Source organism: Pristiophorus japonicus, chromosome 4 (genome assembly GCF_044704955.1).
Source record: "Pristiophorus japonicus isolate sPriJap1 chromosome 4, sPriJap1.hap1, whole genome shotgun sequence".
Lineage (NCBI taxonomy): Eukaryota > Metazoa > Chordata > Chondrichthyes > Pristiophoridae > Pristiophorus > Pristiophorus japonicus.
This window is the reverse complement of record NC_091980.1, coordinates 270,241,337-270,256,143: the sequence shown is the minus strand read 5'-3', so window position 1 is coordinate 270,256,143 and position 14,807 is coordinate 270,241,337. Positions and strand designations below refer to the sequence as shown.

The following is a 14,807-nucleotide window of genomic DNA, read 5'->3' as shown; positions in this document are numbered from 1 at the left end:
GTCGACACTTCAAAGAAACTCACCTGCATCAACACCAATAAAGGATTGTTTGTCTACAACAGGTGTCCTTTTGGAATTCGTTCGGCTGCAGCCATATTTCAGAGGAATATGGAGAGTTTACTGAAGTCCGTTCTTAGAACTGCCATGTTTCAAGATGGCATTCTGGTCACAGGTTGCGACACTACTGAACATCTGAACAATTTTGAAGAAGCCCTACATTGTCTGGACAAAGTGGGGCTCAGGCTGAAACATTCAAAGTGTGTCTTCATGGCACCTGAATTTGAATTCCTGGGGAGGAAGATTGCTGCTGATGGCATCAGGCCTCAGAAACCAAGGCCATCAAAAATGCACCCAGGCCTCAGAATGTGACGGAGCTGCGTTCATTCCTTGGGCTACTCAACTACTTTGGTAATTTCTTACCCAGGTTGAACACTTCGTTAGAGCCACTGCACGTGCTACTCAGAAAAGGCGGCAACTGGGTCTGGGGTATGTCTCAAGATAGAGCCTTTGAGAAAGCTAAGAATCTGTTCTGTTCAAACAAGTTGCTTGTTCATTATGATCCGTGTAAGCGTCTTGTATTGGTCTGTGATGCTTCATCATATGGGGTTAGCTGTGCACTCCAACAAGCAAATGAGTCGGGTAAGCTACAACCTGTTGCGTATGCTTCGAGAAGTTTGTCAAAGGCGGAAAGAGCTTACAACATGGTAGAAAAAGAAGCTTTGGTCTGTGTGTATGGGATCAAAAAGATGCATCAGTACCTGTTTGGTCTTCGTTTTGAACTCAAAACGGATCATAAGTCACTCATTTCATTGTTTTCAGAAAACAAAGTGATTAATACCAATGCATCGTCCCGTATCCAGAGATGGGCATTGACATTGTCTGCCTATGATTATATTATTCGTCATAGACCTGGCACTGAGAATTGTGCCGATGCACTGAGTCGTCTGCCGTTGCCCACACCTGAGGTGGAGACGCCTCAACCTGCAGATCTACTGTTAGTAATGGATGCTTTTGAGAGTGAAGGACCCCCTGTCACTGCTTAACAAGTTAGGATCTAGACCAGCCACGACCCTATAACATTGTGTCCTCAGTGGTAATTGGTCTGCAATACCTATGGAAATGTGTGATGAGACCAAACCTTACAACCGTCGCAAAGATGAACTGTCCATTCAGTCAGATTGTTTACTGTGGGGCAATCGTGTTGTCATGCCTAAGAAAGGTAGAGAAAAATTTGTACGTGAACTACATAGCATTCATCCTGGTATTGTCATGATGAAAGCCATTGCTAGGGCTCACGTAAGGTGGCCTGGAATTGACTCTGATCTGGAATCATGTGTGCATCAGTGCAACACTTGCATGCAGCTAAGTAAAGTACCAACGGAATCTCCGCTGAGTCTTTGGTCGTGGCCATTTAAACCATGGTCGAGGATCCACATCGATTTTGTGGGCCCTTTCCTGGAAAAGACATTTTTTGTTGTGGTGGATGCATATTCAAAGTGGATAGAGTGTATTATTATATCATCGAATGCGTCTACAGCTACTATCGAGAGCCTTTGTGTCATGTTTGCTACTCATGGTTTGCCTGACAACGGATCTTGCTTCACAAGTTTGGAGTTTTAAGAGTTCATGAAACTCAATGGCTCAATGGTATTAAACATGTGAGGTTAGCCCCATTCAAACCTGCTTCTAATGGTCAAGCAGAGTGTGCTGTTCAAACGATCAAGCAGAGTATGAAACATGTAACTCAGGGTTCACTGCAGGCTCACTTGTCCGGTATACTGTTCAGTTACAGGACCAGACCCCATATGCTTACAGGGGTCTCCCCTGCTGAACTACTGATGACGAGAAGTCTCAAGACCAAGCTCTCTCTTGTTCATCCGGATTTGAATGATCGTGTTGAAAACAGACGTCAAAGTCAGCAAGGGTATCATGATCGTGCTGCTGTGTCACGTGACATCTCTCAATGATCCAATTTATGTATTGAACTATGGTCAAGGTCCAAAGTGGATCGCCGGTACTGTTACAGCTAAGGAGGGTAACAGAGTGTTTATTGTCATGCTCAAGAACAGGCAAACATGCAGGAAACATGTTGATCAGATAAAATTGCGACAGACGGATGAACTGGAACCACTTGAGGAAGATGCAGTCAGTGACCAACCAACCAATGGTCATTCATCAGAAGACTTTGCTGTCATTATTGAAACTGGACATCCAGTCTCTGATGTGATCATTACCACTCCCATCAGATCTGTTACTCAGCCTTCAGTCACAACTGATTCAGAACGCTTGCCTAGAACTGAGATTGAACTGAGACAATCAACCCGTGAGAGGAAAGCCCCAGACCGTCTTAATTTGTAAAAAGACTGATATTAAGATCTTGAAAGGGGATGTTGTTATGTATTTATGCTTGGAAACGCCAGCCACCAGGGGGCGCCACTGTCAGAGGTCATCGGGCTGTACACGCGCGTGCGTGGTCACTGGTATATAAGCGCAGGTACCATGTCACGCAGGTTACTTTGGACGCAAATAAAGTTGGATCAGGTTTACACCTGAGGCAGTTTACGGTAACAAGTCTTTACATTCATTATCTCCTGTATATGGTCCACGTCTCTGAGCCATACAGGAGGGCAGGTATCACTACAGCCCTGGCTATAACTCGATCCCAACTTTATCATATAAATGTTATCCTGTGCTATTGCTTCCATTCATATCTCGTATCTTTTAATCTTATATTCCCACCATTTAAAAAAAAACTCATAGGTTGAAATATTATCTATTCAGTTTGGGTCAGTTTTTATGTTGCCAGTGCCTGTCTTTCGTGTATGTGTTTATTGAAGTTATCAGCAGTGGATTAGAGAGTGTCCAGTACTAATTACTGTACAGCTAGAGCAGTGTTATTGCCCAGAAATCCAGTGCAGATTAAATTTTTGCCAATCTTGCAGAAAAGGTGTCACAGAGTTAATCATACAGTGATGATATTATCATACGTTAATATTATCATAGTTTCAGCTGTGGCTCAGTGGGTAGCACAATCACCCGTGAGTCAGAAGACTGTGGATTCAAGTCCCACTCCAGGAACTTGAGCACATAAATCTAGGCTGACACTCCAGTGCAGTGCTAGGGAGTGCTGCACTGTCGGAGGTGCCGTCTTTCAGCTGGGAAGTTAAACCGAAGCCCCATCTGCGCTCTCAGGTGGACATAAAAGATCCCATGGCACTATTTCAAAGACTTGAATGAAGGGACCGAGTATAATGTAGCCAAGTTTGCTGATGATACAAAGATGGGTGGGAAAGCAAGTTGTGAGACACAAAGAATTTGCAAAGGGATATAGACAGGCTAAATGAATGGGCAAGCATTTGGCAGATGGAGTATAATGTGGAAAAGTGTAAGATTATTCACCTTGGCAGGAAAAATAAAAGAGTAAATTATTATTTAAATGGAGAGAGATTACAAAATGCTGCAGTAAAGAGGGACCTGGGGGTCCTTGTGCATGAAACACAAAGTTAGTATGCAGGTACAGCAAGTGATCAGAAAGGCAAATGGAATGTTGGCCTTTATTGCAAGGGGGATGGAGTATAAAAGCAGGGAAGTCCTGCTACAACTGTACAGGATATTGGTGAGACCACACTTAGAATACTGCGTACAGTTTTGGCCTCCTTGTTTAAGGAGGGATATACTTGCATTGGAAGCAGTTCAGAGAAGGTTCACTACGTAGATTCCTGAGATGAAGGGGTTGACTTATGAAGAAAGGTTGAGCAGGTTGGAGTTTAGAAGAATGAGAGATGAACTTATTGAAACATATAAGATACTGAGGGGACTCGACAAGGTAGATGCAGAGAGGATGTTTCCACTCGTGGGGGAATCTAGAACTAGGGGGCATAGTTTAAGAATAGGGGGTCGCCCATTTAGAACTGAGATGAAGAATTTCTTCTCTGAGGGTCGTAAATCTGTGGAATTCTCTGCCCCAGAGAGCTGTGGAGGCTGCATCATTGAGTATATTTAAGGTGGAGATAGACAGATTTTTGAACGATAAGGGAATAAAGTGTTATGGGGAGCGGGCAGGGAAGTGGATCTGAGCCCAAGATCAGATCAGCCATGATCTTATTAAATGGTGGAGCAGGGGCCAATTGGTCTACACCTGCTCCTATTTCTTATGTTCTTATGTTCTTAGTTATCCCCTGTCTAATTATCCCCTCCCCACTAATCTCATTCACCTTTAGCCTACACTCAGTCTTGGTTACCTACATGTAACATCTTGGGAGATCAACTAATATATTAGAAAAGTTTTGTGTATGTGCACACTTCTATCCAACTTCTTTTATTTTGATTCTTTCAGGTGAGACATTCAACTGAGGCCCTGTCTGCCCTCTTAGGTGGACGTAAAATATCACTTGGCACTATTTCCAAGAAGAACAGGGGCATTATCTCCAATATTTATCTTTCAAACAACATAACAAAAACAGTTTAACTGGTCATTATCACATTGCTGTTTGTGGGAGCTTGCTGTGCGCAAATTGGCTGCCGTGTTTTCCACATTACAACAGTGACTATACTCCAAAAGTACTTCATTGACTGTAAAGCCCTTTGAGACATCCGGTGGTCGTGAACGGCGTTATATAAATGTAAGTCTTTCTTCTTTCATTCTTTCTTTAATGGGATGAAGCATCCCAATTGCTCAATTGTCACACCTATTGCCAAAAAAATACTTTACCTTTTCAGACAACAGCAAGTGGCAACAGCGGGTCAGACACATTGATATTTAACAACAACAAAAACAACTTGTATTAATATAGCACCTTTAACGTAGTAAAAATCCCAAGGCGCTTCACAGCAGTGTTATAAGTCAAAACAATAAATTTGACACTGAGCCACATAAGAAGAAATTATGGCAGATAACCAAAAACTTGGTCAAAGAGGTAGGTTTTAAGGAGCGTCTTAAAGGGGGAAAAGAGGTAGAGAGGGGGAGAGGTTTAGGGAAGGAAATCCAGAGCTCCAGGCAGCTGAAGGCTCGGCCACCGATGGTTGAGCAGTTATAATCAGCGATGCTCAAGAGAGCAGAATTTGAGGAATGCAGACATCGCGGGGGGTTGTGAGGTTGAAAGAGATTACAGAGATAGGGAGGGGTGAGGCCATGGAGGGATTTGTAAACAAGGATGAGAATTTTGAAATCGAGGCGTTACTTAACCGGGAGCCATTGTAGGTCAGCAAGCATAAGGGTGATGGGTGAACGGGACTTGGTGTGAGTTAGGTCACGGGCTGCCGAGATTTAGATACCCTCAAGTTTATGTAGGGTAGAATATGGGAGGCCAGCTAGGAATGCATTGGGGTAGTCAAATCTAGAGGCAACAAAGACATGGATGAGGGTTTCAGCAGCAGATGAGCTGAGGTAGGGGCGGAGACGGTCAATGTTACGGAGGTGGAAATAGGCGGTTTTAATTATGCCGCGGATATGTGGCCGGAAGTTAATTTCAGGGTCAAATATGACACCTGGGTTGCGAACAGTCTGGTTCAGCCTCAGACAGATGCTAGGCAGAGGGATGGAGTCAGTGGCTAGGGAACACAGTTTGTGGCGGGGACCAAAGGCAATGGCTTCGGTCTTCCCAATATTTAATTGGAGAACATTTTTGCTCATCCAGTACTGGATATCGGACAAGCAGCCTGACAATTTTGAGACCATGGAGGGGTCAAGAAAAATGGTGGTGAGGTAAAGCTGTGTGTCATCAGCGTACTTGCGGAAACTGACGCCGTGTTTCAGATGATGTCGCCAAGGGGCAGCATATAAATGAGAAACAGGAGGGGGCCAAGGATAGTACCTTGGGGGACACCAGAGGTAACGATGTGGGAATATGAAAAGAAGCCATTGCAGGTGATTTTCTGGCTACGATTAGATAGATAAGAATGGAACCAGGCGAGTGCAGTCCCACCCAGCTGGACATTGGTGGAGAGGCGTTGGAGGAGGATGGAGTGATCAACCGTGTCAAAGGTTGCAGACAGGACGAGGAGGGATAGTTTACCTTTGTCCTTATTTTTTTTTAAATCATTGCTTAATGGTTTCATTTCTGGTTGTTAAAGCAGTAAATTTAAATAATGTTCTCTAATTTTCAATTGGAGATTGAATTTACTGGTGTTAAGCATGAGTGCGAGATGGATATTGACCCAGAGGCCTTAAGGTAGTCATTAGGTATCCTGGTATAACTACACTTTAGGTAATTAAAATGTAAGTGATTAAGATTATCCACAAGTATTCATTTTAAATGGAGAATTATATTTATGCACAAATTGTAGAGTGACTCTGCTGCTGTTACTGTGAAATATTTTCCCCACAAATATCTTCACCCATTGTAATATCAATATTCATAGGACAGGGAAAAAAACTCATGGAGATGATGAAATCACAACAAATAAAAATCCAAATTCCGGAGTTTCGTTCAGAACTTAAGATGGTTGGGCTCAGTTGTTTATTGAGATTTATGATCCATCTCACTGGCCTCTAGAAGTGAAACTTGAGATCATCCAAAACTCGGCTGCCCGTGTCCCAACTCACACCAAGTCCCATCACCCCTGTGCACGCTGAATTACATGGTCATCTGGTTAAGCTCATCCTTGTTTTCAAATCCCTCTTTGGCCTCACCCCTCCCTATCCCTGCAATCTCCTCCAGCCTCACAACCCCCACGAGATATCTGCGCTCCTCTAATTCTGCCCTCTTGAGCATCCCTGATTTTAATCGCTCAACGATTAATGGCATCAGCTGCCTAGACCCTAAGCTCTGGAATTCCCTCCCTAAATCTCTCCGTCTCTCTATTTCTCTTTCCTCCTCTAAGATGCTCCTTAAAACCTACCTCTTTGACTAGCTTCTGGTCATCTGCCCTAATTTCTCCTTATGTAGCACGGTGTCAACTTTTGTTTTATAACGCTCCTGGGAAGCACCTTGGGGCATTTTACTACGTTAAAGGCACTCTATAAATATAAGTTGTTCTTGTTGTTAATCAGGAAACCACTGAGATAGATCTGAGATCTAAACCGGTGAATACAGAGTTCAAACTGATATTAAGCTTCAAACTGTTGAATGACAGGAAGTCCTCCTTCTGGTAGCCAACGAGCAGAGTGTGTGTTTCTGTCTGGCTAAAGATTGGTGTTTCAGAAGGACAGTGGAATGCATGAAGCATCGCCAGGCTACAAACTTCAATAAGAAGATCATTAGTATTATAACATGGTTATTTCAAAGCACTAAGACTATAACCATTACTTGTAAGGAGGAAAATATTAAGTGTCATTTCATTTAATTATTCAGTGTTAAAAATCTTAAATGTAATTTAAAGTAACCCCTATAATTGAAAATAAATAGCAGAAAACCGGCACGAGAGAGATGGAAACACAACAATTTTAATTTCATGGATTATGTCTCTATTTCTAGACTCACCGCAAGCAATCATTATGACCAAGGGTAAAACTACAACTAAAACAGTGAAAAGTAAAGGACCATCTGGTGAGGCAAGCAGCTCCATTTTATACAACTTGGGATACATTTTTTTTAATAAACTGTAAGCGTGTCTGATATACCTTTGTCTCAGTTATGTTTAAAATGATAAATAACAAATAGCACTAACTCAGCAACTTGGAACAAAATCCGAAGCATACTTCAGGAGTGTCTCTTACTGTGGTAACAGCAGAATTTAAAGTGCCTGATTTTCCCCGAAGCCAGCTGGAAAAAGGTTGCTACAATTGGATTCAGTCTCGTAGCCTCGGCTAGGGAGGAGAAAATTTGGCAGGAATCCTTGTCCTCAACATTCGTCAGTGACCTTTGTTGGAAACATGCCTGCGGACATCAGGTGGCAACAGGATCAGGGACAGCTGTATTGCTACCCTCTCCAGTGTAGAATACCCTGCTAACACTTGCCTTTTATATTTACCTCCAGTTATACTTCTTCAGACAGCGTCTAATAAAAACAGTATGGCCTGGAAATTAGACGGTGAGGAACTAGTGTACCAACAACAACAACTTGAAATTTATATAGCGCCTTTAACGTAGTAAAATGCCCCAAGTTGCTTCACAGGAGCGTTATCAAACAAAATTTGACACCAAGCTACATGAGATATCAGGATAGAAGACCAAAAGTTTGGTCAAAGAGGTATGTTTTTAAGGAGCATCTTAAAGGGGGAAAGAGAGGTAGAGAGGTGGAGAAGTTTAGGGATGGAATTCCAGACCTTAGGGCCTAGACAGTTAAAGGCACAGCCACCAATGATGGCGCAATTAAAATAGGGGATGTGCAAGAGGCCAGAATTTGAGGAATGCAGAGATCTCGGAGGGTTGTAGGGCTGGAAGAGGTTATAGAGATAGGGAGGGGCAAGGCCATGGAGGGATTTGAAAACAAGGATGAACATTTTTAAATTGAGACGTAACTTAACTGGGAGCCAATGTAGGTTAGCAAACACAGGGGGGATGGGTGAATGGAATTTGGTGCGAGTTAGAATCTGGGTAGTAGAGTTTTGGTTGAGCTTAAGTTTATGGAGGGTGAATGATGGGAGACCAGCCAGGAGAGCATTGGAATAGTCAAGTCTAGAGGTAACAAAGGCATAGATGAGGGTTTCAGCAGCAGATGAGCTGAGGCAGGGGCAGAGACAGGCAATTTTACAGAGGTGGAAATAGGTGGCTTTTGTAATGGTGCGGATATGTGGTCGGAAGCTCAGCTCGGCATAAAATACAACACCGAGGTTGCGAACAGTCTGGCTCAGCCTCATACAGTTGCCAAGGAGAGCGATGGAGTCGATGGCTAGGGAACAGAGTTTGTGGTGGGAACTGAAGAAAATGGCTTCGTTCTTCCCAATATTTAGTTGGAAGAAATTTCTGCTCATCCATAATTGGATATCAGACAGGCAATGTGACAAATTAGAGAGAGTGGAGGGATCGAGAGATGTGATGGTGAGGTAGAGCTGGGTGTTTTCGGATGATGTTGCCAAGGGGCAGCATGTAGATGAGAAATAGGAGGGGGGGCCAAGGATAGATCCTTGAGGTACTCCAGAGGAAGCTGTGCAGGAGCGGGAAGAGAAGCCATTGCAGGTGATTCTCTGCCTACGACTGGATAAAAGAAGAAGGAATACCTTAATGCATTCATCTAAAATTTCTCTATCTACTATTTTAGATGTGGTGTTAATCCATTCAAATAAATGGCTTTTTCTTCTTCTTAGGCAGTCCCCCGGATTCGAGGATGACTTGCTTCCATTCTAAAATCAGTTCTAAGGTGATTGATGAGACCAATGTGGGACCTACAGTCTCTATCATAGGTGGGGCAGATGGTGGTTGGAGGGACGGGTGATAGGGTGCTTGATTTATTGTACGCTCCTTCCGCTGTTTGTACTTCGCTTCTGCATGCTCCCAGCGAAGAGAGTCTAAGTGTTCGGTGCCTTCTCGGATGCTTCTCCTCCACTTTCAGCGGTCTTGGGCCAGGAATTCCCAAGTGTCGGTGGGGATGTTACATTTTTTCAAGGAGGCTTTGAGGGTGTCCTTGAAGTGTTTTCTCTGCCCTCCTGGGGCTCGCCTGCCATGACATAGCGAGGAGTAGAGTGATTGTTTCAGGAGTCTAGTATCGGGCATGCGGACAATGTGGCTCATCCATCGGAGCTGATCGAGCGTGGTCAATGCCTCGATGCTGGGGATGTTGGCCTAAGAAAGAGAACACGGACGTAGATGCACCTATCCTGCCAATGAATTTGCAGGATTTTCTGGAAGTAGCATTGGTGATACTTCTCCAATACTTTGAGGTGCCTACTGTACATAGTCCATGTCTCTGAAGCATATAGGAGGGCAGGTATCATTACTGCTCTGTCGACCATGAACTTGGTGCCGTGTTTGAGATCCTGGTCTTCGAACACTTTTTTCCTCAGGCGGCTGAAGGCTGGTATGATATTAAAGACAACTGCTGTGGGACATGGGCATGCCATCATTTAAACTGTAGGTATGCCCAATATTCAATCAATCACTTTTATTGCTGGAGTTAGAATCTAAAAGAACACAAAAAACAGCGTTTTCAGAGGTGGTAGATGTAGAAATTATAGAAGCCATGACATATTTTCTATGTCGATTGAGTGGTCTGGATGCATGCTCCTCCAGATCTGGTTAATTTTCCAGCATTTTGGAGTCTATAGTAATTCCGTCTTTCATACCAAAAATAATTTATGATGGCAAATTACCGATATTTTAACTATGAAAATAAAAGTGCTTGCACAGACTTCAATACAACTTTACATGGCCCCGTTTCATTCATCGTGAATCTAATGCCAGATGCATCATATTAATTTGTGAAATGAAAACCGTTGAAACACAACTGGCAGGGCAGGATGCAATTTAAAGACAGAACTGATTCACTATCAGATGTGGATTAACGCCCAGGCCTCTGAGCCCATGTCAGAGCCTCAGCAAAATATCAAGCCCCCTCCAGGGGCCCCTTGCAAATCTGTTTCATTTCTTCTTCTTCTTAGGCGGTCCTTCGAATCGAGGATGACTTGCTTCCACGCTAAAAAAGGATGAGTTCAATGAGTTCACAAGTATTTCGATGAAGGACCTAATATTCCAGGTCCCGAACTGCATATTGAAGGGTGGAAGATGCCTGTGCGTGGAGTTTTTTTAACGTGTGGTGGCCGTTGCACACCAGCCACCACAAAGGCTTGACAGAGCTAGGTCTTGGTCCAGTGGCAAGGATTAACCAAAACGACTGGCGCACACATATCACAGTGTGGCCTTCATGTGGGCTTTCATTTAAGCGTAGTATGTAGTGATACAATTTGCTTTATTATCAATGCAGTGTGTAAACATTCTACAGACCTACATCTTCATGCATTTTACTAAATTTGTGTTTTAATGGGTGGGGAGGGGCAGGTGGGGTGTCATGCAGGGGTTGAAGGAGAAGCACCAAATCTGCTCAGTGCCCAGGGCCCGTGAATTTTTAATCCACCTCTGCTCACCATCATGCCTATCCTCATAAGAACATAACATAACATAAGAAATAGGAGCAGGAGTAGGACATTTGGTCCCTCGAGCCTGCTCCACCATTCAAGAAGATCATGGCTGATCTGATCTTGGCCTCAACTCCACTTCCCTGCCCATTCCCCATAAACCTTGACTCCCTTATCATTCAAAAATCTATCTCCACTTTAAATATATTCAATGACCCAGCCTCCATAGCTTACTGGGGTAGAGAATTCCACAGATTCACGACCCTCTGAGAGAAGAAATTCCTCCTCATCTCAGTTTTAAATGGGTGATCCCTTATTCTGAAACTATGCCCCCTCGTTCTAGATTCCCCTAACAGGGGAAACATCCTCTCTGCCCTGTCAAGCCCCCTCAAAATCTTATGGGCCCGAAATTGGTGAAAACCAAGGCCCGCCCAAAGGACCGCCGATGGCCGCTGAGAGTACTTTGGTACTTTGGCTGGAAGATTCCTCTAAAAGAAGTGGCAGTACCACCCAGTGATAAAATAATGGTTTACACTATCAGCCTGGGCGGCAGTGGGTGGGAGCTCCCAATCTCGGTGGTAAATGCTTTTGCTGCCCAAGTGCCACCGAGGATAGTCGGGCCCAGGGAGAGTGGAGGAGCTGAAAATAAAAACCATTACCAAAAAAAACCCAGGACACCTTCAGGGGGACCCCAGCCTAGTAAGACGCTGTAAAAAAATGTTTTTAAAGATGTTCACTAACCTTTTTTTGCAGGTCTTCGTACTTACCGTCGGGGGTAGACCTGCCTTCACGTAGCGGCCCTTCCCCCTGCTGCCGCCGGCTCCTGCCCGCACCAATTTGGCAGCTCGGTGGGCGGGAGGTCACTTGCCGTACTTGGCCACCAGAGGCCGTCAGTGGGCGGTTCCCGGCGGCAGTGGGCGGTAAGGCCACCAATATCGGGGCATTTATGTTTCAATAAGATCACCTCTCATTCTTCTAAACTCCAAAGAGTATAGGCCCAACCTGCTCAACATTTCTTCATATGCCAACCCTTTCATCTCTGGAATCAACCTCGTGAAGCTTCTCTGAACAGCCTCCAATGCAAGTATATCCCTCCTTAAATAAGAAGACCAAAACTGTACGCAGTACTCCAGGTACAGTCTCACCATGCCATGTACAGTTGGAACAGGACTTCCCTACTTTTATACTCCACCCCCCTTGCAATAAAGACCAACATTCCATTTGCCTTCCTGATTACCTGCTGCACCTGCATGCTAACGTTTTGTGTTTCAGCAGATCCCTCTGTACCGCAGCATTTTGTAATCTCTCTCCATTTAAATAATAATTTTTTTTTAATTTTTGCTACCAAAGTGGATAACCTCACATTTTCCCATATTATACTCCATCTGCCAAACTTTTGCCCACTCACTTAGCATATCTATACCCCTTTGCAGATTCTTTGTGTCCTCTTCACAACTTGCTTTCCCTCCTATCTTTATATCATCAGAAAATTTGGCTACATTACACTCAGTCCCATCATCCAAGTCATTAATATAGATTGTAAATAGTTGAGGCCCCAGCATTGATCCCTGTGGCACCCCACTTGTTACAGTTTGCCAACCGGAAAATGATCCATTTATCCTGATTCTCTGTTTTCTGTTAGTAAGCCAATCCTCTATGCATACTAATATATTACCCCCAACCCCATTGTTCATTTTAGTTAAATTATTTGGATAGACAGAGAAGCCTGGCAGTCAGCTGACTAAGACTGACTTCTGTCGCCAACCCACAACCTCATCCCAGACTCCATGAAAGAAAGACTTGTATTTATATAGCACCTTTCACGACCACCAGACGTCCCAAAATGCTTTACAGCCAATTAAGTTTTTTTTTGAAGTGTAGTCACTGTTGTAATATAGGAAACTCAGCAGCAAATTTGTGCACAGCAAGCTCCCATGAGCAGCAATGTGATAACCAGATAATCTGTTTTTTGTGATGTTGATTGAGGAATGAATATTGGCCAGGAGGGATAATGAGAGATAAAGAGTGAGAGAGAAATAAATAAATATATGTATATATAACAGTTAGAGAAATAGAGAGAGAAATATATATATGTATATAGAGAGAGAGAGAGAAATAGATAAAAAGAGATAAATAAGAGCGAGCAAGAGAAAGAAAGAGAGAATGTTTTGTTCAATTTAGTTAAATCATTTGGATTGACAGAGAAACCTGGCGGTCAGCTGATGAAGACTGACCTCTGTCGCCACCCCACTACTAAAGTGCACCTATTGGTCAGCTAAGGAACAACAATGATAATCTATGCTCACAACTTTAAGCTGGCTGTTCCCATTTACTCAAATCAAAATTGTGTGAACATAGCAGGACGATGAGAAGGCAGGAAAAGAGAGAAAATTTGCAATGTCAAAAAAAAGTTTGCTTTTATCATAATAAAATGTCAATTTACATTTTGTTTTAAATGAAGCCTCATTTTGATTACATTCCTCATTTTAATTCTAAAGTTTCCAAACAAATCTGTCTAATCTAGTTCTATAGTCAGAGTGTAGTCTTTTCCACAACTGTTTGATATTTACCTTTTGCAGCACTGAGCTCACTAAACCATTGAAGGTGTCACATTCAGCACTTACAATCTAATATCAGTGTCGATGTTGTATGCTCTTCCCCTTCTCCAGTCTCACTCAACGACTGTATATTGCTTTGAATTATTGAGTTTCAGTTGATGTACCGATCTATAATTAGTCTTATTTTAGTAATAAACGGCAGCATGGACCTTGTCCTGAAGGCTGCCATCTGTTTTTTGTACAATACAACCACCCATCGAGCAGCAGGAGATCCCCTGCCGCTACCAGGCAACCAGTTTTATTGATTTCCCCCCCCCCCCCCACCCCCCCGACCCTTTAAAGAGATGAAAGTTCTTAAAAACTTTTTGATGGTTTGTGTTAATGAGCTAAGCAGCTGTTGGGTGAGTGAAGGTCACTCTGAAATGAATTACTCTAGGGCAACACACCTAAAAGTTGTACTGGTGTGATGTGGCGATTACTAGGTGGTGACAAGCCCTCAAAATAATCACCTAAGAATGTGCTGTGAAACTATGAATCTCACAGAGAGTGATAATACAGTTAATAGTCGATGGGGAGGGAGCTCACTGATGTCTCTGTATCAGGGATATTGGCCCAGGCAGCGCTACAGTTAACTCTTTCACTGGCAAGAACTAGCAGATAAGACTGAACAAAAATCTTGCAGTGTGGCAAAACACTAAATATTCTTTAAAAAAAGAGAAAAGACTTGCATGTATTTAGTGCCTTTCATGACCTAAGCATGCCCCACGCGCATTATAGCCAATTAAGTACTTTTGAGTGTAGTCACTGTTGTAATGTAGAAATAAAGTAGTAATAAAGTGTGCTGTACCTTTTGATTAAAGAAACATTTTATATATCTTATTTGCCTCACCTTTTACATTTTCTCACCGTATTGGTTAAAATTAGAATTTTAAAAAACAGTTTAAATATTCAAACCATCCAGTCCTCTTGGTCTTCATGTGGATTTATTTTAGGTAAAAGGATGGACATGATACTGAGCCTATCACAAGATATCGCTATGCCTGAAGTGTTGCCTGAGAAGCGAGTATAAGTGCGATTACAGAGTTCCCTGAAGCCCATCTATGTTAAACATGGTGGGTCTGGTTGAGCGAGTTGAGAATTTTCATTACATTTTTATTTAAAATTGTAAGACTTAAATTGTTAAGAAAGATCACTGGGGCTAGTATTGCATTATTAACAATTCCATTATTCCCAAATCTTCTGTACAGCAGAACATCCCTTTAAAGGATCTTTATTTAGTGTTTAAGCACATCATAGTA

At 42.9% G+C, this 14,807-nt stretch overlaps 1 long non-coding RNA gene across 1 annotated transcript; it reads left to right on the top strand.

Annotated features, from left to right (window-relative positions):
• The first annotated feature begins 4,343 nt into the window (after window positions 1–4,343).
• Window positions 4,344–7,558, top strand: LOC139262357 (uncharacterized). The gene is made up of 2 exons (XR_011592952.1): window positions 4,344–4,622; window positions 7,416–7,558. It is a non-coding gene; the product is annotated as an uncharacterized lncRNA (long non-coding RNA).
• The last annotated feature ends 7,249 nt before the right edge of the window (window positions 7,559–14,807 follow it).